At 35.5% G+C, this 21,373-nt stretch overlaps 2 non-coding genes across 2 annotated transcripts; both read right to left on the bottom strand.

Annotated features, from left to right (window-relative positions):
- Window positions 1-11,624: 11,624 nt before the first annotated feature.
- On the bottom strand, window positions 11,625-11,731 carry LOC128287467 (small nucleolar RNA R71). The gene has a single exon (XR_008278167.1). It is a non-coding gene; the product is annotated as a small nucleolar RNA R71 (small nucleolar RNA).
- A 5,876-nt stretch (window positions 11,732-17,607) lies between these two features.
- LOC128287196 (small nucleolar RNA R71) lies at window positions 17,608-17,714 on the bottom strand. Its single transcript, XR_008277892.1, has one exon. It is a non-coding gene; the product is annotated as a small nucleolar RNA R71 (small nucleolar RNA).
- Between the last annotated feature and the right edge of the window lie 3,659 nt (window positions 17,715-21,373).

Raw genomic sequence — 21,373 nt, 5'->3', positions numbered from 1 at the left:
TATATAATTAAACCAAAAAGTGGTTTATGTGGACAGTCATGTGTAGCCGAAATTGGGTTGACTTGGTCTTCAATTTGGACGATTTTTGTAATCCAACAAAGCTATCAAACCTGTCCAAAATAAATCAATAAATTAAAGGACCAAAGAATAAAATTTATCCAATTTAATTAATTAATTAAAACCCAAATTATTAATGAAATATTTTAAAATAAATTATTAAATATAATTTTATATTTTATTATTTAATTTAATCATGCATGACCCATTTTATATCTTAAAAATATAATATGTTCAAATAAATATAAAACAAGCCATTTTATGCATGAAAACTATATAATAAAGCATAAAATCACATTTTAATAATTTCTATGTCTTAATTTCATATTTTCACATATTTCATTAATTCATTAAACAATTACTTAGTTTTAACAACGGATTTAAGTAAAAAGTGATAAATTACATAGGAAAAATCCTATATATATTTTTCAATTTACACACCCCCAAACTTAAATTGTTGCTTGTCCCGAGTAATGTTTATGCACAACAAAAGGTCTTGCTAAGGCAAAATTGCTAACTATGTAAGCGGCATCAATCTTTGTCCCATAATCATGCATTTATAACTTCATGTTCATAGATCTTCTTTATTAACAAGAATATTTTTAAAGTTTTATACTAAGTTTCAAAATATGCCAACATGAATCGCAGTTTGTATGTATGTCACAACCACAGATAACATTCTTCATTCAACATAATTTCTTATCAATCAAGCAAATAATCATAAGGCTTATTTATGATCTTCATTTGTTGAACTTAGTATTTCCTCTCCACTAATGTAGGTGACATAATCATCAAATCAACAGGTCTTTTATAAGGTTGTAATGGGGCTTGGTTAAAGGTAGGGATTTTAAAAGATGAGACATTTTGGTTTCAAAATCTTAACTTTTAACGGTCTTGGATTTCTCGAAATACAACCTTTTTCTTTAAATGAACCTTTGAACACCCCCAAACTTATTTTGAACTCAAGCTCATACATTTTTCCTTTTTGGAGACTGAGCAAACTTTTCTTCGATCTTCCTTCATCTCATTTTTTTTAAGCATGAGCGCATACATCTTTTTGAAAATTTCCTCAAATGTTGATTACCAAGACAACTTTAGTTAAGAAGGGTGCACAAAATTAGGATAACTTAAAAAGATGGTAATATGACTTATAATGTAAGTTCATTGCAATAAACATGCCTTTAAGCTCAAAATTATAGTTTCAAGGGTCTAATATCATAGGGTTGGCTTGAAAAGGTTCAAACGATCTAAAGAAATAGTGCCTATATCGTTTTAGATTTTTATGTCCCCTGGGATTTCTCCTCAAGAAAGTTACTAAGTCAATTCTAAAGATATAAACCTTCATGCATGTCTAATCTCAAGAGAAACTAAGCTTTCATGGCAGACATTACTAAGGCTAAGATCATACAAGCATTCCATTCTTTATGATAACATACTTTCATTTAGATAGTGTAACGCCCCAAAATTTCTATCTTTATTTTCATGAAATCTTGACACAAATATGTATCTGCTTTAGTGGTTAGGTGTTCTGGGTGTGTGTGAGAGGTCCAAAGTTCAAGCCTTAGCTTTAGCAATTTTTGTTATTTTTGGAATTAAGCTCTATCTTTGTTCAGTAGGCTTATATTTAGTTGCCTGTAATGTTATATCAGAATGGGCCTGCCGATCTGGTGGTTAAGTTGAGTGTTAGTTTGCGGAAGGTCTTGTGTTCGAATCCTTGCATAGGTAAGGGTATTTATTTTTGCTCGGTTAGCAGATAGAATTTTGGTTGAAATAAAATTCTGAGAAGTGGGTTAGTGGGAGAGTGAATTTAGGGATGTGCTATCACACATTTTATATTTTTTTTTATTATTTTTTTCAAAATTTTCGGTTTCTTTCGAAAATTCTGACGTGATTTTTCTTGCTCTCCTCGCTATTCTGTGCTTTCAAAATCTGTTCTTTCTTTTCAATTTGTGTTTTCTTTTGCTCTCTCAATTCGTGCTTTGCTCTACGGGGTTCGTTAATCATCTTAGTAAGTGGGATTTTCTTATTCTGTAATTGGATGTTTCTTTTCCAAAACATTGATTTGGGTTATATCTTTGTTTTGGGTAGCAGCGAGTCGAGGAGATCGTGATTCTACTCTGGCAGGATCGTAATTTATCGTTTAGTGTGATGGAGTAAGCGATAGGTGCTTGATTTAAGTTGTGGTTGATTTTGAATTTTAGGTTTAATCGGGTGTAAAAACTGAATTTGAGCATGTTATGTCGGTTTTTAGATTCTGGAGGCCTCAGGAGTGTTTTTGTGTCGAAACGATAGTAGGTGTGTACCCGTAACGCAAGAAAATGAGTTTTTGGCAAAAGCCAAAAGTCTTACTGTCGACGCCACACGGCCGTGTGGTAGGCCATGTGTAAGGCCGTGTGCAACGACAGGACCGTGTGAACGATGAAGACCAGGCTGTGCGCAAGACATGGCTGTGTGATGGCCAGAGTGTGGCCGTGTAAGCCACAAGGGCTAGGCCAGATTGGGCGTCTGGGCCTACATGGGCATGCCACATAGGTATGTGATAATTAGACCAGGCCGTGTAGTCTACATGGGCAAGGCCAATCTAAAAGTGTGGGCCACACGAGCTTGTGGGCCTACACCGGCAAGCCACATGGATGTGTGGGCCAATTTACTCGAATTTTTCCCTAGGCTTGCATGGGTCATCCCAAATGACTGTGGGCCTACTGTAGGGTCGGTAAAGGCTAACGAAACCCTAAGCTGTATGATCTGTTTGACTAATATTATATATTGAGCATGACAGTATATGCATGTTATATCTGTATGTAAGTATGTGAGCATGGTTAATCTGTATGTCTAAAACTGAATATTATGTATTTGATATTGGGGTTAGGATTATATGTATATAAATGGAGGAAGTCTTCTGAAAGGCGTTTATCTCCTATATTCTGGCAGCTTGGCTGCATTTAACCTGTTATGTACCGCATCGGTACAATATGGTGTGTAGGGCTAGGTGGGTGTTTTTAGACCCCATATGGTGTGTAGGGATGGTCAGAGATGGTGTGTAGAGGATGGGGTAGGACATTTGATTTTTGATTCTGATATGTATATCTTTGTTTGTATCTAAGATGGGCTTAGGCCCGAATTTGTATCTGTCTGATTCTGATTTTTTGTTATGTGCATGCTTAATTTTGTGGGGTTACACACTGAGTTTACGTAAACTCACTCTTTTCTGTTTAATCTGTACAGGTAATCCACAGAGTTAGGCAGATTGGAGCAGCGGAGGACTCGATGGTGACCACACATTATTACTGGTTTATTTTGTTTTATGGGTTTTTTTTTAAGTTGTACTTTCTAAGACTGTATGAACTTTTTAACTGTTGGGCTTTGGTTATGGGTTTTTAGATTTAACCTACATATTTTTTATGATGGTTTCACGTTAAGCATTGTTTTTCTAAAAACATGAACTATTTTTCTTAAACACGACGTTTTTCTAAACTTTCGCTAAATTAGTACGTTTTAAGGGAAATCAGCTAATAGAACATATGGTTGAAATAAGTAAAAGCAATTAAAGGTTTTATCAAGTTAGCTCCGTTTTCAAAATCCCTTCCATGTGACATCGTCAGATACGACCATAACGTTTAAGCCAGGTGTAATATCCCAGTTTAGATCCTAATTGGAATAGTAGTTTTTGGACCACAAATCTGAGTCAGAAACATTTTAATACTATTTGTGGTATCTACAGCATGTTAATTTATATGTGTGAAAATTTTAGGTGAAAATTTTATCGTTTGTGTTCTATTTAATTAAAAGGACTTAATCGCGTAAAATGTAAAAGTGGCTAGATAATTGTTAAAGTGATACATTGCTATTTTTTTATAATGTGAAGTCCCTAAGGTGAAATTTCACCCTTGAAATCATGCATGGACGGTATTAGGCATTAAATATATAGTTTGGTTATTAATTTTATAAGGTTAATATGGTAAAAATGCTAATTAATAATGTTATAATAAAACAAAAATTAATAAAGCCATGCAATAGTTCATATTTTTCCGATTATAACAAAGAAAAAGAAAAAGAAAAAGAAAAAGAAAAGATTTTAGAAGGTTCGGCCCCTGTGTTCTTCAAATTAGGTATGTAATTTGTTCAGTTTTTGATAATTTTTATGTTTTTGAGATCATTGCAGTGTAATGTACAAAGCCCATGCTTGAATTTCTGATTTTGATGAATATTTTGAGTTATTAAATTGATGAATAATTGAGTTTTTTGATGTTAGTTGATGAATTATGAAAGATATGTTTTGGATTAATATGTTTTGTACTGGAATTTTTGATGAATTTGAGTAATTAGGGCTAAATTGCAAAAATAATAAATTGAGGGACTAAAATGTGGAATAAATGAAATGTATGGACTTGTATGAGCATAAGAAAGATTCAGCCTAAGCATGGTGTGTGCAAAATTTGCATGTTTTGTGTTTTGTGCAATTTGGACTAAATTGTAAAAAGTGTTAAATGTTAGGGGCAAAATGGTAATTTAACCATTTATGTGTTTTTGGACTAAATTGAATGAAATTATGTTTGAATGAGTTTAATTTGAATATGTTTAGATCAAGAACCAAAAAATCGGATTTGGATCGAGGGAAAACCAAAGTTATCGAATAATCGTCTCATTTCGATTATCGTGGTTCGAGGTAAGTCTATAAGAAAATAGATGTTGTAAATTTTAAATAAATACAAGTTATATATGCTAAAATGAATTATGTGAAAGTATATATGTGGTAGTTGAATGTGTATATGCTTGGGAGCCATGTTTACGAACTCGATTCAACTGAGATACGACGTCCAAAATCCCCGTACAAACCTTAGGAATAGCTAGTATACATATGTTATGACATAGGATTTCCAATATGTGCTTTCGTGTAAGACCACGTTTGGGACGTTGGCATTGTACGATATGTGTGATTATCCGAGTATCCTATTCAATTTTGAACGGTTCAACGGGCAATGATAAGTTATGATCGAATGTGTAATCGAGCTAAAATGTTTAGGTATGTGTTTGTTAAATACTTATATGAAAATAAGGTAAGATAGTTATTTGAAATGTGATATAAATTATGTATGATGTAGTTATTTGAAATATTATATAAATTATGTATGATGCAAATGGAATTCTATGTATATATGATTGATCATATTCGGCTTTATGACTATAAAATGTGAATATTTATGAAATGATTCATAAGTTACAAGCATGATTATGTACCCTTGATTGAAAATCTTTTGATTCAACCTTGTTAATATAATGTTATTACGCATTCTTAGATATACATTTGCTTATGACTTACTAAGCTGTGAAAGCTTACTGTGTGTATGTTTACTCTCTGTTTTATAGATTTGGAGCTAGTAACGGGCCTCTGGATCGTCAGAGAAATCTATCACACTATCGACTATTTTCGGTACGTTATAAGTTTGAACTTGAACTTATGGCATGTATAGGCTAGATTATATTTGGTTAAGTTTAAAGTTGTGTATATATTAAGCCATGCGAAAATGGATAATATGTTATGTAAGTATATGAATTTAGTCAAGTTTATATGAGTCGCATGCATTGAAAATGGTTGGTGATTTTGGATGTGATTTGGTTGATTTGGCTAAAGGATATATATATATATATATATGTATTATGAATGGCTTGTTTATTTTATGGAGTTTGGTTTATATGCTTTGCTCGAGTGATGATTTTATTTGGTTTAATTGAATTGGTTATGGTATTTACATAAGTATGAATTATGCTAGTTATGTTATTCATGGTTTTAATGATTCTGTTATGTCTTGTATTTGAAAGTAATGGTTTAATTTGGTTGACGAGTGTATTCGGCTAAGTGTTGAATTTAGGTAATGGACATAATTGATTGATGATTCGGCCATACTATGTACAAATATGTGAAACATGATTTATTTATTTTTTCCATGTATTTGGTTATGTGGTGTACGAATAGGACACAGATGTAAATGACTTAGTAATTTGGCAATAGATTAATTAAGAAATTAATGTTCATTCATAAATGGCTATGATTAATATTCAATTTTATGCATTTCGGCCATGTATATTCGGCTAAGGCATTGGAAAATGACCAACTAAATAGTATGCTTATGTCATGGTTGTAATTGTTTGATTTGGATTTTGATTTAATAGTTTATTTGTTAGCCAAATTGTTGATAGGGAAACGATAATGTTCAGACATGCTTTAAACTTGGTTAGTTAACCATTTAGATTATAAACCAACTTAATCATAGAATGAAAATGCATATTGTGCCGATTATGATATGGTCAAAATGATATGTGGTTTGATTTTTTGATTTATATGATTCATGTATGAAATAATGGAATGAAATAATTATATTAGCTTGGATATGCGCATATGCTTATGTGGTAAAATGATATAATTGATATTTTTGCTTATGAATTATGTGGCTACATATATGTTCGCTATATGATATGAAATGATTTGTAAAGAGATTATGTTAGTTATAAGGTTTTAAAATTGAATGGCTTGAGTGATTTGATGGAAATAATATATTAAGTATGAAATGAAATGCATGTAAATTTCAAGTTGTGTTTTATCAGGTAATACCTCATAACCCTATTTCAGTGACGGATACGGGTTAGAGGTGTTACACTGGGTTTGGGTGTTACATTTAGTGGTATCAGAGCCAGGTTACAAAACTCGATTATGAATTTTGGGTTCCAAAATTTGGTTTTAAGAAGTGGTTTTCAAATGATTTTAAACCTTTCGATTAAGTATGTAGTACACCGAATCTCCGGCATCGATCGAGTAAGTATTTCTGATTTCTGATAGAAATTCTGAAAACATGGTTGATAGTCTAATTGAAAATACTATTGTTAGTACATTCTAAAACTATAGTGAAACTGATAGAAACTAAAACTTTCGAAAACAACTCTGAACTTCTAATACTTGATACATAAAACATCTGTTAACAAATATTGAACTGATGCATAAAACTCTTAATGTAGATGATAGTGAGCGCACAAGGTATCCGTGGACGTGAAATTCGGGGCCAAGGTTAAGGCTGTAGGGGGCTCGAGCTGAGTCTTCCTTTTTGGGCAGTATGCCAAATTTAGACACGATTGAGACACTAGTTTCGCCTGCTACTGAGATTGGGTCTCAGAGTCGCTCGGCTGGGGATAACGCACTGACCCAAGCCATGCTGAGAATTTTGGAGAGGGTCGCTGGACCCCACTCTGGAGCTGGGGGTCGTGGGTCGGTAACTGAACAACTCCGGGCTAATAGAGCTGAGCTGTTCAGGGGTGTTACTGGAGTCGCCCCTAGTGTGGCCGAGTATTGGTTGGAGGATACAAAAAGGATTATGAATGATCTAGATTGCTCTCCTGAGGAGAAACTGAAGGGTACAGTCTCTCTGCTTTTCGATGAGGCTTATCAGTAGTGGTGATGGTTGAGGAGGGTACTCAGTCGGATTGTTGGACTTGGGACTTTTTCAAGACCACTTTCCAGAACAAGCATATGGGAGCGAGCTATGTGGATGCTCGTAGGTGTAAGCTATGAATCTCACACAAGGGGATAGGTTTGTGGCCGAGTATGAGGCTGAATTTCTGAGGCTGAGCCACTATGCTCAAGGTATGGTGGCATGGGAGTATGAGAGGTGTGTTCAGTTTGAGCATGGGCTGAGAGATAATCTGAGGCTTTTGATTGCTCCACAGAGGGAGCGTGAGTTCGCGGTTCTGGTAGAGAAGACAAAGATTATGGAGGATGTTAAGTACGCTGTGTGCCAGACAAAAGATGGTTGAGAAGTGATGATGAAAATTAAATATATTAAACTAAATGCAATGATCCCTAATGCAAATTATCCTAAATATGCAAACTATATGAATGAAATAGCTTTTAGCAAAATTAAACACAATTCGCGACAATTATAACATAAATAAGCTAGGACAATTACTTTAATTAAACTCAATTTATTATCAACATGCTTAATAACATTCAGAAAAACATTCCATGGCAACTCGATCTTTCATGAGTTTGGAAACCACATTAGGTCCTTTCGGAATCCTTTACTTTGTAAATACGCATTTTACTGATCCTTATTTACTAAGGGTTTCTTAGCATTCGTGTGAGGTAATAGGGACGTGTTAGGTTTGAAATAGTTTAATCACACAAATCTATAAACTATGCAGATAACAGAGCTTGGTTAGAGTTGTTATGCAACTTGCAATTTAATCGGGTTAGGATCTAAATTAATCATGCACATTTCAATTATGTGTCCACTAGCGGTCATCTGGTTAGGATCGCTCAGCTAATTCAGGTGCATTTCAATCACATATGAACGAAATACAGACTTGATTTTAATTGAAAACATGATCGATTGAGGCTCAAACATTATAAGCATGAATCAAATAAATATTATTTAATCAAAGCAATCATCCTAGCTTAAATAAAATTAAGCTAACATTGTTGTAAACAAGAACAAAGAACACATAGCAAACTTTTTTAGATTAAATTAAAGAAAAGAAAGATTAAACCCAAATTAGAGTGGCTATCACCCAAGACTCTGACCGACGAGGCTCCTTCACTCATTTGCTTTGCTCCTTTGCTGATGGCTCTCCAAGGTGGCCGACCAAGGGCTCTTTAAGAGGTTTAATTGCTAAAATCTCTATGAAGAGATGATGCTAGGCGTGGGAAATGGAAAATGCTAAAGAGGATTGAGAGAATAGAGAGAATGATGATGGATGAGGGATGATGGATGAGATCAAATGAAGTCTTATTTATAGGTGAAGAGAGGAGAGTAGTTTGCTAAAAATAGAGAGGTTTAGTCTCTTCAAGCTTTTCCAATGAGTGGCTAGCCATAATTAATGGATTTGAGTTGAATTTTGCTTGATTTTTAAACAATTTAAATTCCATAACAACTCAAGACTGAGACTCGGTCAAATGTAAATCTTCGGGCAAATCTCTAATTTGTTTAACATTGCAAGGACTTTGTGTAATTAAACCAAAAGGTGGTTCATGTGTACAGCCATGTGTAGCCGAAATTGGGTTGACTTGGTCTTCAATTTGGACAATTTTTGTAATCCAACAAAGCTATCAGTCTTTTCCAAACTAAATCAATAAATTAAAGGACCAAAGAATAAAATTTATCCAATTTAAATAATTAATTAAAACCCAAATTATTAATGAAATATTTTAAAATGAATTATTAAATATAATTTTATATTTTATTATTTAATTTAATCATGCATGGCCCATTTTATGTCTTAAAAATATAATATGTTCAAATAAATATAAAATAAGCGATTTTATGCATGAAAACTATATAATAAAGCTTAAAATCACATTTTAATAATTTCTATGTCCTAATTTCATATTTTCACATATTTCATTAATTCATTAAACAATTACTTAGTTTTAACAATGAATTTAAGTAAAAAGTGATAAATTATGTCGGAAAAATCCTATATATTTTTCAGTTTACAGTACAATTTACTTGCTTTTCTATCTCTAAGAATCTCCATATTAAGTATATTATTTGCTACTTCTAAATCCTTCATCTCAAATCCTTCATTAAGTTGTGTTTTGACCTTTCCTATCTCTTGATAAGTGATAAAACAAACATATTTTAATCCCATTCTTAATGCATTTTTGGATGATTATTTATGCAAATTGGTGAATTTGATGCTCCTAATTCTTTGAATTCATGTTCCTAAACTTAGGTAAGCATTTGGGAGCTAAAGAAGTGAAAAAAAAGAAAAAAAATGATCAAAAAGAGTATATTTTAGGAGCCACACAGACTGGGCCTTCCTATATAGGTTAGACACATGACCGTGTGAGCCACACGGACTGGACACATGACCATGTGCCAGGCCGTGTCGATTTTTGCAACCTGCTTCCGAAATGCATAGAAAAATATAATTTTTAGGCTTTTTGAGGATTTTAAAGTGTATAAATACCAAATAGAAGAAGAGGTATGGAGCCTTCAGTGAATATTGAAGAAACAACTAGAAGAATACCATTTGGAGACAACTCTGAAGCAGATTTCGATCAAGATCGAAGACCTCCTTTTAATTTCTTTTGAAGTTTTTATGAGTTTCTTTGTTTCTTGTGATTTTTCTGACTTTGAGATGTTTTTATTCAGGATTACGAACTAATTCCCTAGATATCTAGGGAAGATGAAACTTATGATGAATTCTATTATTTAATTTCTATTTTACGCTATAAATACTTGATTTTTATTCTCAATTATGTATGCTTATTTCTTATTTTAATATTTTCGATATATTAATTTATGTTTAATGCGCTTAATTCAGTGCAGGAAAAGTCTTTGTTTAAGAGTAGATCTAGTATAATTGAGTGGAGTTGCATGCAATTCTAAAAATAGGACGACATAAATCTACTCGATTAGAGTCAAATCTAATAAGGGAATCCATTGATCGATTTAATGCGAGGATAGGTGTTTTAATTAGAAAGTGATTTCAATTATCAACTTGGAGTCATTTGGTCTTACTCTCGAAAGAGATATTTGTATAATTTAGGGATTTCTACGGATCAAGATACCAAGTGAATAAATCATTTAATTTAGATTCATAATAATAGGTGAAGTCTTGTCTCTTTCACTTGTTTTCTTTCGATTATTTTCCTTATTCATTCTTTGTTGAGTTCTTAGTTAAATTAGTTTAGTAAATTTAGTTTAAAACACATCACTCCAATTTATCGGCTAAATAATAAGAAAACGGTAATTACTAATACTTTTAGTCCTCGTGGATATGATATTTCTATTCACCATAGCTATACTATTTATCAATAGGTGCACTTGTCTCCCTCGTATTTTTAGTGAGTAGCGTGAGAAACATCAAGTTTTTGGTGCCGTTGCCGGGTACTAAAATATTAGGAACATTTTATTTTTATTAATTTAGCCATTTTTATTTTTATATTTTTGTTTTTACTTTAATCTTTACATTCTAATTTTTCTATTGTTTGCTTCTTGCAGGTTCTTTTAGTTTATGACAAGAAGAAACCTGTCTGGACCTTTACTTTTTGATTGTGAAATTTAAAGTACTGCTCGCAAAAATCGTAGAGAAGTGAGGTAGAATCGAAAGAATTTAGTAGACGAACAAGAGAACATCATTATTACTGAAGAGATGGGTGATAATCAAAATATTTAGCTACCTCCTGCAGTTGCTGCAACTCTTGTTCCTTGTACTATGTATGATTATGCCAAGTCCATGCTAATTGGGGCCAATCAAGTATTGTGAGACCTACCATTGCTACAAATAATTTCTAACTGAAGTCGAACACTATTCAGATGGTACAACAATATGTTCAATTCAATGGTTTGCAAGACGAAGATCCAAATGCTCATTTGGCCAATTTTCTAGAAATTTGCAATGTTTTCAAGATTAATGGCGCCACTGACGACAGCATTCATTTATGATTATTTCCATTGTTGTTAAGGAACAAAGAAAAATAGTGGTTAAACTCTTTAACATGAGGTTCTATCACTACATGGGCTCAAATGATTGATAAATTTCTACTGAAATACTTCCCACCGGCTAAGACAACCAAGTTAAGGAATAAGATTTCTTCCTTTGTTCAGATCGATTTAGAGACTTTATATGATGCATGGGAGAGATACAAAGATTTATTGAGAAGGTACCCTCACAATGGGTTACCTTTATGGTTACAAGTTCAAACCTTCTACAATGGTTTGAATCCCTTAACTAGGAAACTAATTGATGCAGTAGCCGGTGGAACACTTAACAATAAAACACTCGAAGTGGCTTATGTATTTATTGAGGAGATGACACTGAATAATTATTAGTGGCAAGTCATGGTGACATAGCAGATGAAAGCCACTAGTGTCTTTAATTTAGATGTAATCACCATGTTATCTAACCAGGTAGAAATATTAAATAAGAAGATTTATGGTTTATATCTGTCTACGCAGGTAAATTTGGTGATGAAATGTGATGGAAATGAAGGTGGAATAAATAATCCAGAATATTTACCCTTCGTTTATAACACGGAGAATGAGCAAATAAATTATATGGGTAATAATTTTATACCTCAAAATAATCCTTATTGTAATAACTATAATACAGGTTAGAGGAACCACACAAATTTTTTATGGGGTGGTTAAGGAAACCAAAGATCACAACCCCCTCCAGGCTCTCAACAACCTTATCAGTAAGAGAAGAAGACGAACCTTGAAGAGGTGTTGGCAAAATTTATTTTGGTGTCAGAGACTCATTTTTAAAACACCGAGGCAACTTTGAAAAATTAGCAAGCATCAATTCATGGGCTTGAAAATCAGATTGGGCAGCTTGCTAAATTGGTTTCAGAAAGACAGTAAGGTAGTTTACTTAGTAACACCGAACCCAACCCAAAAGAGAATGTGAAGACAGTTATATTGAGGAATGTGAAAGTGTTGGCTGAGCCTGAAAAGAAGCTGCAATAGTAAATTGATAAGGCAAATGATGCGGGGGTAAAACCCGAAGAAATTCAGACACTAGTGCTTAAAGAATATAAACCACCAATCCCATATCCAGAAATTTGAAGAAAGAACACATGGATGAACAATTTGGTAAATTTCTTGAACTTTTTAAATAATTACATATTATCTTACCTTTTGTAGAAGCTATTTCGCAGATGCTAACTTATGTCAAATTCCTGAAAGTGCTAATAACAAACAAAAGGAAGATAGATGACTCGTCGACTGTGGAGCTTAATGCAGTTTGCTCGGCCATTCTTTAGAATAAACTGCCCAACAAACTAAAAGATCCAGAGAGTTTTACTATTCCTTGCCTAATTGGTAGTTTAAATATTGATAATGCTATGGCTGATTTAGGGGCTAGTAATAATGTCATGTCTTATAAAATGTTTAAACAACTAGGTCTTGGGAAACCCAAACAAACTAGGATAAGTTTTCAACTACTGGATAGAACCATCAGATATCCTATGGCTATGTACTTATTAAAGTTGGTATGTACTTATTAAAGTTGATAAATTCATATTCCCTGTTGACTTTGTTGTGTTAGAAATAGATGAGGATAGTGACGTACCTTTGATTCTATATCTCCACCTTTTAGAAACTGCTAGGACTATTATTGATGTTGGTACGGGTGATTTTGTACTTTGTGTAGGTTATGAAATGATTCTTCTTCAAGCACATGATTCTGTGAGAGTCTCTAGGGATCGAGAAGATTTTAAATGTTCGGTGAATGTCAGTAACCATGTGGCTCAACCTTTTTTACAGGAAATTCCTCCTGAAAGCATGATGGACCCATGTTTCAGTCAAGGTGACAGAAATAGAACAACTCATGAACAACGAATGGTGCAAATCGATGAACTAGATGAATAGCGAACACATGTCAGTGAGAAACTGAAAAAGCACAATGAAGAGCCAAAGCAACGAGATGAGGAGCATGTGAATGGAATGAACCAATTTAAGGTTGGGGAAAAAGTATTGCTGGACAAAATGGATGCATGAATTACCATTCGGAGCTTGAGGCAAACAGATTAAACCCATTTACGATACTGAACGTCTTCCTATACAGTACAGTCGAGGCAACTCATTCGAAGTTCGCCACATTTAAGGTAAATAGTACTTTACTTAAACCTTATCTTGGTAAAATATTTGATAACGAGAAAGAGGAGCTACGACTCTGCGAACCACTGTGACCGTGCGAATACAAGGTAAGCCGAACTTAAACTCTAAGTAAGCGCTTCTCGGGAGGCAACCCGAGTGTTTATCTTCTGCTAATTCTTTTAATTTTATTGCATGCTAATTTAAAGTTAAATTAAATAAAAAATGTTTTTGACCCACACAACTTGGATACACGGGCGTATCCTAGGCCGTGCACACAATAGAGAAATTGACAGTGAGTCATGCGGCTTTGCGAGGACGTGTGCATGAGGGGGTAAATGACAGAGAGTTACACGGTGTAAAAACGTGGCCATCTGAGCTATACGACATGGACACGCCAACGTGTCCTTGGCCGTGTGAATCTTGAGACTTAATTTTTCCAAATTTTGAAGGTTACTCGACCTAAGATCGCCCACACGGCCTTGACACACGGGCTTGTCCAAGTCCATTTGAGTACTGGAGCTAATTTTTCAATTTTAATTTCAAGTCAATGAGTTACACGGGTAAGAGGCACAATTGTGTGTAAGACCATGTGCCCTACATGGCCTCTCACACCGCTGTGGGAGAAACAAAGGATAAAACACACGACCTGGACAGACAGGCGTGTCTGAGACCGTGTGAAGACTAGGCTTGAATTTCAAATCACACACGGGCTGAAATTACCCTACACGAGTGTGTGACACAACCGTGCGGCCCAACACGGGCCTTTGCATGACCGTGCCCCCTTTTCAACCTAAAAACCCTAAAATTTTCTTTCACTTTGTCTTCTTCCTCACCTCCTCCCTCGAGCCGCCGCTTGCCCAAGCTCCCCACCATAGCCCCCTATGTCGTCACCGAACCTCTCCCTCACTAGACTGGCCACCTCACCGCACCTTTATCGCAAAAACCCTCATGCCTTCCTCCCCTTTCCCTTGCTTCTTTTCCCTTTCCCTTTACTTTTCCCCTTGTTTCTCCTTTTACTGTCAACCACCACTAACCCTCTCTTTACCCATTCCTTCCTTGTCGACCAACCCCCGTTGGACGTCTGTCTGCCCCAACCTACCACTCCTTCCTCCTTTCCCTCTCTTTGCACCTAGCTCCTCCCTTTCCCCTCATTCATTCACCTAATCGAGCCATCCCCTTACCCACCATTTTCCCCCAATTCCTCCCTCAACTCCCCCACCTCCGAAACACCCCATCATTGACCCAGCATCAAACACCAGTCCATCACTATTGTAGTTCATCCCCTATCAACCACCGTTGCGTGCACAACCTACTGCCCCTCCTTTGATTTTTCCTCATTTTCCCTATTTTATTTATTTATTTTATTCTTCTACTCTGCTTTATTTTTATTTTATTTTATTTATTCTATTAGTAATTTTATTACTATTGTTTTATTATTATTTTGCTGCTACCTTAGTTTTATTCTTTACATTATTGTTATTAATTTTATTATTCCTTTAATAGTGCTTTTTATCTGCTTATCATTATTATTATTGGTTGTTTTATTTTTCTTAGTTTTATTATCATTATCTTATTATTATTTTTATTTTTATTTGTTTTACTGTTTTGATTATTATTATTGTTATTTCATTATTTATACTTTTAGTTTTCTATTTAGTTTATTTTATTTATTTTTCACTTAATTATTGTTTTATTACTTCTAAGTTCGTTTGAATCATAATACCTTAAGTGCATGGTTTTTGCATGATTAGGTACTAGTACATACTATGTCTATTTAGGCTGCTTGGATTTTGATGTTCGTCATGAGAGGATTGATAGTACTGTATTTTACTGTATTTTAATTGGTGCTGCTTATTTTAGTGCTTTTTTGATATTGGACTATTTTATTTTCAGGCACTAATAAACCGTAATTTATACATATTTTTACCCCATGCTTGACATATTTATGAATGATTTTTCCTTGATTTTAGTGAGTTTGATGCTCCTAATCTTTTAATTTCATGTTTTATACTCAGAAGAGCTTAGAATAGCAAAAAGTGCAAGAAACGGGTCAAAAATGGACAAATTAGGCTTAAAATAGTATTTCACACGGCCTAGGCACAACCACACAGGTAAACCACATGCCCGTGTGAGGCACACGGGCAAACCACATCCCCGTGTGTCATGGTCATGTCAATATAAATCCAAGTCAGAATTGCACAGGCTTGAGTACTTGCACACGGGCATGGCACACGACCGTGTCCTTGAAGAGTCCAAGTCTAGTTCTATTCGGAAAAGGGCACTTTTGAGGGTTTTGAAGCATTCTAAAGGCTATATAAACACCCTAGAAGAGGATTAGAGGGGGACATGCAGAGTTGGAAGCAGAAAATACTAAAGAATAGCCATCGGAATCACCTCGGAGCCAGGATCTACGTCAAGACTAAAGATTTCCATCCAATTTCCTAGAAGTTCTTTGGGTTTCTTTATGTTTTGTTGTTTTCCAATCTTTGAGATGTTTTCCATTATTATTATGAACTAAACTCCCTAAATACCTAAGGGAGATGAAACCTAAGACGAATCTTATTACTCTTTGATTTATATGATAAATATTTGTTCTTATTTTTAATTGTGAGTTTTAACCCTTACTTTAATATTCCAGGATATTAATTCAGGTTCTTGATGTGCTTATTCAGTGGAGCAAAAGTCCCTGTTTAAGAGTAGATAATTCATAATTAAGCGGAGTTGCATGCAATCCTAGAGATAGGATGACATAAATTTGCTGGATTATAGTCAAATCTAATAAGGGAATTCATAGATCGAGTTAATGCGACAATAGGGGTTTTAATTAGAAAGAGATTTCGATTAATCAACCTAGAGTCAGTTGTTTTTAGTCTCGAAAGGGATAATAATATAAATCAGGGATTTCTACGAAATAAGTCAAGTGAATAAATCGTCTAAGTCAAAGGTAATAAGTGAAGTCTAGGTGGATTCTCTCTTGGGTATTGTCTTCTCTATTGGTTTTTCTAAATTATTTTACAACTTTCATCTCTGTCGTAATCTTAGTTAAATTAGAAAATTAGTTTAGTTTTAAAACACCCTTTAATTATTAGGCTAGATAATAAAAAGATAGTAATTAGTACTTTTAGTCCTCGTGGATACGAATTTCCGGTCTCACCATAACTATACTACTGGTCAATAGGTGCGCTTGCCGTAACTCAAATTTTTAGTTAGTTTTATGACCATCAAGTTTTTGGCGCCGTTGCCGGGGACTAAGATATTAGGAACGCATAATTTTTATTACTTTAGCCAATTTTTTTTAGTTTTATTGCAATTTAATTTTATTTTGCTTAAATTACTAAATTTTCTTTTATTTACTTCTGGCAGGTTTTTATAGTTTATTACTAGAAGAAACCCGTCAGGACCTCTACTTTTTGATAGTGAGATCAAAAGCATAGCTCGCAGAAACCGAAGAGAAATAAGGCGAAGCCTACGATACATAGAGGACGGGCAAGAGGATGATATTCAAACCACAACCGAGGAGATGGCTGATAATCAAAATAATCCGTTACCTCTTGTGGTTGCTGCAAACCCAGTAAATCAAGATCCTGCTCCTCATACTATGTATGATTATGTTAAACCTACATTAACAGGAACTGAATCGAGTATAGCTAGGCTTGCTGTTGCTGCAAATAATTTTGAATTGAAACCTAACACAATTCAAATGATAGAACAGTTTGTTTAGTTTGATGGTTTGCAGGACGAGGATCCAAACACTCATTTAGCAAACTTTCTGGAATTCTACGACACTTTTAAGATCAATGGCGTTTCTGATGATGCCATTCACCTTCGGTTGTTTCCATTCTCATTGAGGAACAAAGCTAAACAATGGTTCAACTCGTTACCATGAGGGTCAATTACAACTTGGGAACAAATGACCGAAAAATTTTTACTAAAATATTTTTCGCCAGCTAAAACGGCTAAATTAAGGAATGATGTTTCTTCTTTTGTGCAGATGGATTTAGAAACACTTTATGATGCATGAGAGAGATACAAGGACTTATTGAGAAGGTGCCCTCACCATGGTTTACCCCTTTGGCTACAAGTTCAAACTTTCTACAACGGTTTGAATCCCTCGACTAGACAATTGATTGATGCAGCTGCTGGTGGGACTATTAATAATAAGACACCTGAAGAGGATTATAAGTTTATAGAAGAGATGTCACTGAATAACTATCAGTGGCAAGTCATGAGAGCAAAGCCGACGAAAGTTGCTGACATTTTCAGCCTTGATGCGGTTACTATGCTATCTAACCAGGTAGAAATTTTAAATAAAAAGATTGATGGTTTGTATGGTTCTACTTAGGTACATCCATGATGAGGTGTGATTCAAATGGAGGAGGAGTACATAACACAAAATATCAATCTTTCAACCTTGCCACTGAGGAGGAACAAGTCCATTATATGGGTAATAATAATTCTAGAACTCAAAATAACCCGTATAGTAACTCTTATAATGGAAGTTGGAGGAATTATCCTAATTTCTCTTGGGGAGGTCAAGGAAATCTAAGACCTAAGACCACAACACCCTCCAGGTTTTCAACAACCACCTACCAACAAGAGAAGAAGCCGAACCTTGAGGAGATGCTAACAAAATTCATCGTGGTACCCAAAACACGTTTCCCAAACATTAAGATGGCTCTGAAAAATCAGCAAGCATTGATTCAAGGGCTCGAAACTCAAATAGGACAGCTTGCTAAATTGATTTTCGAACGACCACAAGGTAGGTGGCCGAGTAATACTGAAACTAACCCAAGGGAGTAGCTTAATGCGATTACTGTTCGAGATGAAGAGGGGTTAATTGAACCTAAACCAGAACCGAGGCAAGGACTTGTGGTAAGTAAAGGTAAGGATAAAGTGGACCACAATGAGCAAAAACCGGTAAGTAGAGAATATAAACCTATTACAACAAGTGATGTCAACACAGGATGAGCCAGACACTATTACTTTCAGACTCGGCGGAACGACGCGTTATATGAGTGTCCTAGAGTTCAGAGCTGCATTAGGACTCTACATTGAGGAGTTCATGCATGCCGAGGGCTTCCTCACTTTATATCAACACATCCACAACTTTCCTTTTTTATGGTAGGCAGACCTTACTGTAAGTATGACACCCTATGATGCGAGTCGATCGAAGGCGACTTCCCTACTTTTGACTTTACTCTATATTCATGCCATATTGGCTCACACTTTAACCAGTCGGAGGGATAGCACCAATGTCGTCGGTACAACCGATGCTTATTTTCTATGGAGTATGGCCATGGGGCACACCTTTGTTCTTGACTACTTTTTCGCCCTAGCTTGCCACCATAGACAAAGTGCAGTAGGAAGGGTCTTATATGTTTAGGCCCTTACGTGACTCAACTCGCATAGCACTTCGACATCCTTGACACTTTGGAGCAGTCCTCTTCCTTCACACTTGTTGGATAGATAGTATTAGTTACATGAGGATGATCGAGTGACTGCATGGCGTGAATCCTCCTCAATACTGATTATCTTATTCTGACCCTCAGAATGAGTATGTGGACTTCATTGATGATGTCGGGTTCCACCACAAGGGTCCAATTCATCCTCTATCTCAGAGTCACTGTCCTGCTACTTCTGCTGCCACCTTCGCAGACCTTTTCGAGCGATTCACTCATTTCGAGCGATATTGTTTTGAGTGGTTCGATAGTATTGATGCAACTTTGCAACAGATCTGTCAGCACGTCCATATATCTTCTTTAGCACTGGTGCCTCACGATCACGATGCCTCCGACGATGAAGACCACTAATTTTAGTTTTATGTTAGTTTTTTTATTTTTTATTTTAGTTGTTTTATTTTTATTTTCTTATATTTATTTTATTCATTATCTTTTGAACTATATTTTTTTAATTTTATGGTTGTTTCTAATCGAGTTTGTAACCTCTTAATCTTCTTTATTATTTGTGTTTATTTTCTTATTATTTTGGTCGAAACTATGCACTACATTTAGATTTGCCTTGTAACGCCCTAAATTTTTGATTTTTGACTTTTTGCGATTTTCAGGCTTGGAAGTGCCTGAATTTTTGGTTCGTGTTATTTTGGCTTAAATGTATGTTGGGTTAAGTAAATATGAGCTCTAAGGTGTGTTAGGGAGGTCCTAAGTTCAGGCTGTGACTTGGGCTAAATTTGGGTTTTTAATTAAATTAAGCCTAACTTGAGGTCAGTGGGCTTATAAGGAATTGTTGGTAAAAAATTAACAGAATGGGTCTGCTAGTCTAGTGGTTAAGTGATAAGGGATTACGCTCAGGGTCTGGGGTTCGATTCCCTGCAGCGGCGTTAGGATTATTTTTGCTGCAAGTTTCAGTAAGCGTTGGGCTTTTAAAATTTTGAGTTGTGGGTTTTAAGGGAAAAACCTAGGGTTATCTTTTTGTTCCTCCTTTTTGGAAAAATAGTTTTTACTTGCCGTCTTCTCTTTTCCTAAAAAATTCCCTTTGCTGCCGAGATTTCTTATTCTCCTTCTCCTCTCCATTCGTTTTTCTTTCCCTTTCATTTGGCTTGGTGCTTTGTTAGTAGATTTCGTTGATTCGGTAAGTATCGCTATATGTAAGTTAAGTATTTTCTGTTAGAGATTGTTAAGAGAGGTTTTAGTTACTGTTTAGAGGGGATTCAAGGATCTGTGGATCATTAATCGGGGTTCTAAACAGCAAGGAAACACCATTCTTGATTGAAGGTAAGTAGATCTTGAGTTTTAGGTTTTATTCAATCTTAGCTAAATCAATTTAAGTGATTGTTTTGGGCTTAGCTTTGTCAATCTTAGGCTTTAGAGTGCTCGTGGTTGGATTAGTAGCGAAAATGAACTAGGTGTGTACTCCGATTGCATAGAAAACGAGTTTCGACGAAAGCCAAGAAACCAGTCTGTCGACACCACACAGGCGTGTAGCCTGCCCATGTGGTAGGTTGTATCGCGAGACACAGGCGTTTGACAGACGAGCCAGGTCGTATGCACACCACACGGACGCAACGGACACGAGCGTGTGAGGCTGGAAGGCCGCGTGTGAGGCACGGGCTCGACCATTTGGGCCGTGTAGGCCGTACGAGTGTGTGGGTCACACGGCTGAACCACACAGGCGTGTGGGTCTTGGGCCAGGCCGTGTGATCCACACGGGCAAGGCTAATTCGAGCCGTTGTGAAGAGAAGAAAGTCTGAGAGGCGATTAGCCTATTATCGGGCGGTTACACTACATATATCTGTTATGTACTGTTTTACAGTACCACTTGGTGTGTAGGGCTGGATGGGTCGATTTTATCCCCATACTTGGTGTGTAGAGCTGGGTGGGTCGATTTTATCCCCACATGGTGTGTTGTGTTAGACGGAGATGGTGTGTAGGGTTGGTGGGCATGATTTCTGTTCTCTGATATCTGATTTGATCTGCATGCGATATCTGTAAGGCTAAGGTTGGATATCTGTATTTTGTTATCTATTTTTATGCATGCTGTTTGTGGGGATGTACACACTGAGTTTGGAAAACTCACCCCTTTATTTATTTTATGTCAGATAATCCTCAGCAGTAGATGGATCGGTATGGTAGAGGGCTCGATGGTGACCACTGTTGGACATTTATGGATGAATGATTTCTCATTTCTGTTTTCTGATATCTGATCTGATCTGCATGTGATATTTGTAAGGCTAAGGACGAATATCTATATTCTGTTATTTATTTGTA

Source organism: Gossypium arboreum, chromosome 13 (genome assembly GCF_025698485.1).
Source record: "Gossypium arboreum isolate Shixiya-1 chromosome 13, ASM2569848v2, whole genome shotgun sequence".
In the NCBI taxonomy this organism is placed as follows: Eukaryota; Viridiplantae; Streptophyta; class Magnoliopsida; order Malvales; family Malvaceae; genus Gossypium; species Gossypium arboreum.
Note: the sequence above shows the minus strand (reverse complement) of the source record. Positions and strands in the feature narration are given on the sequence as shown.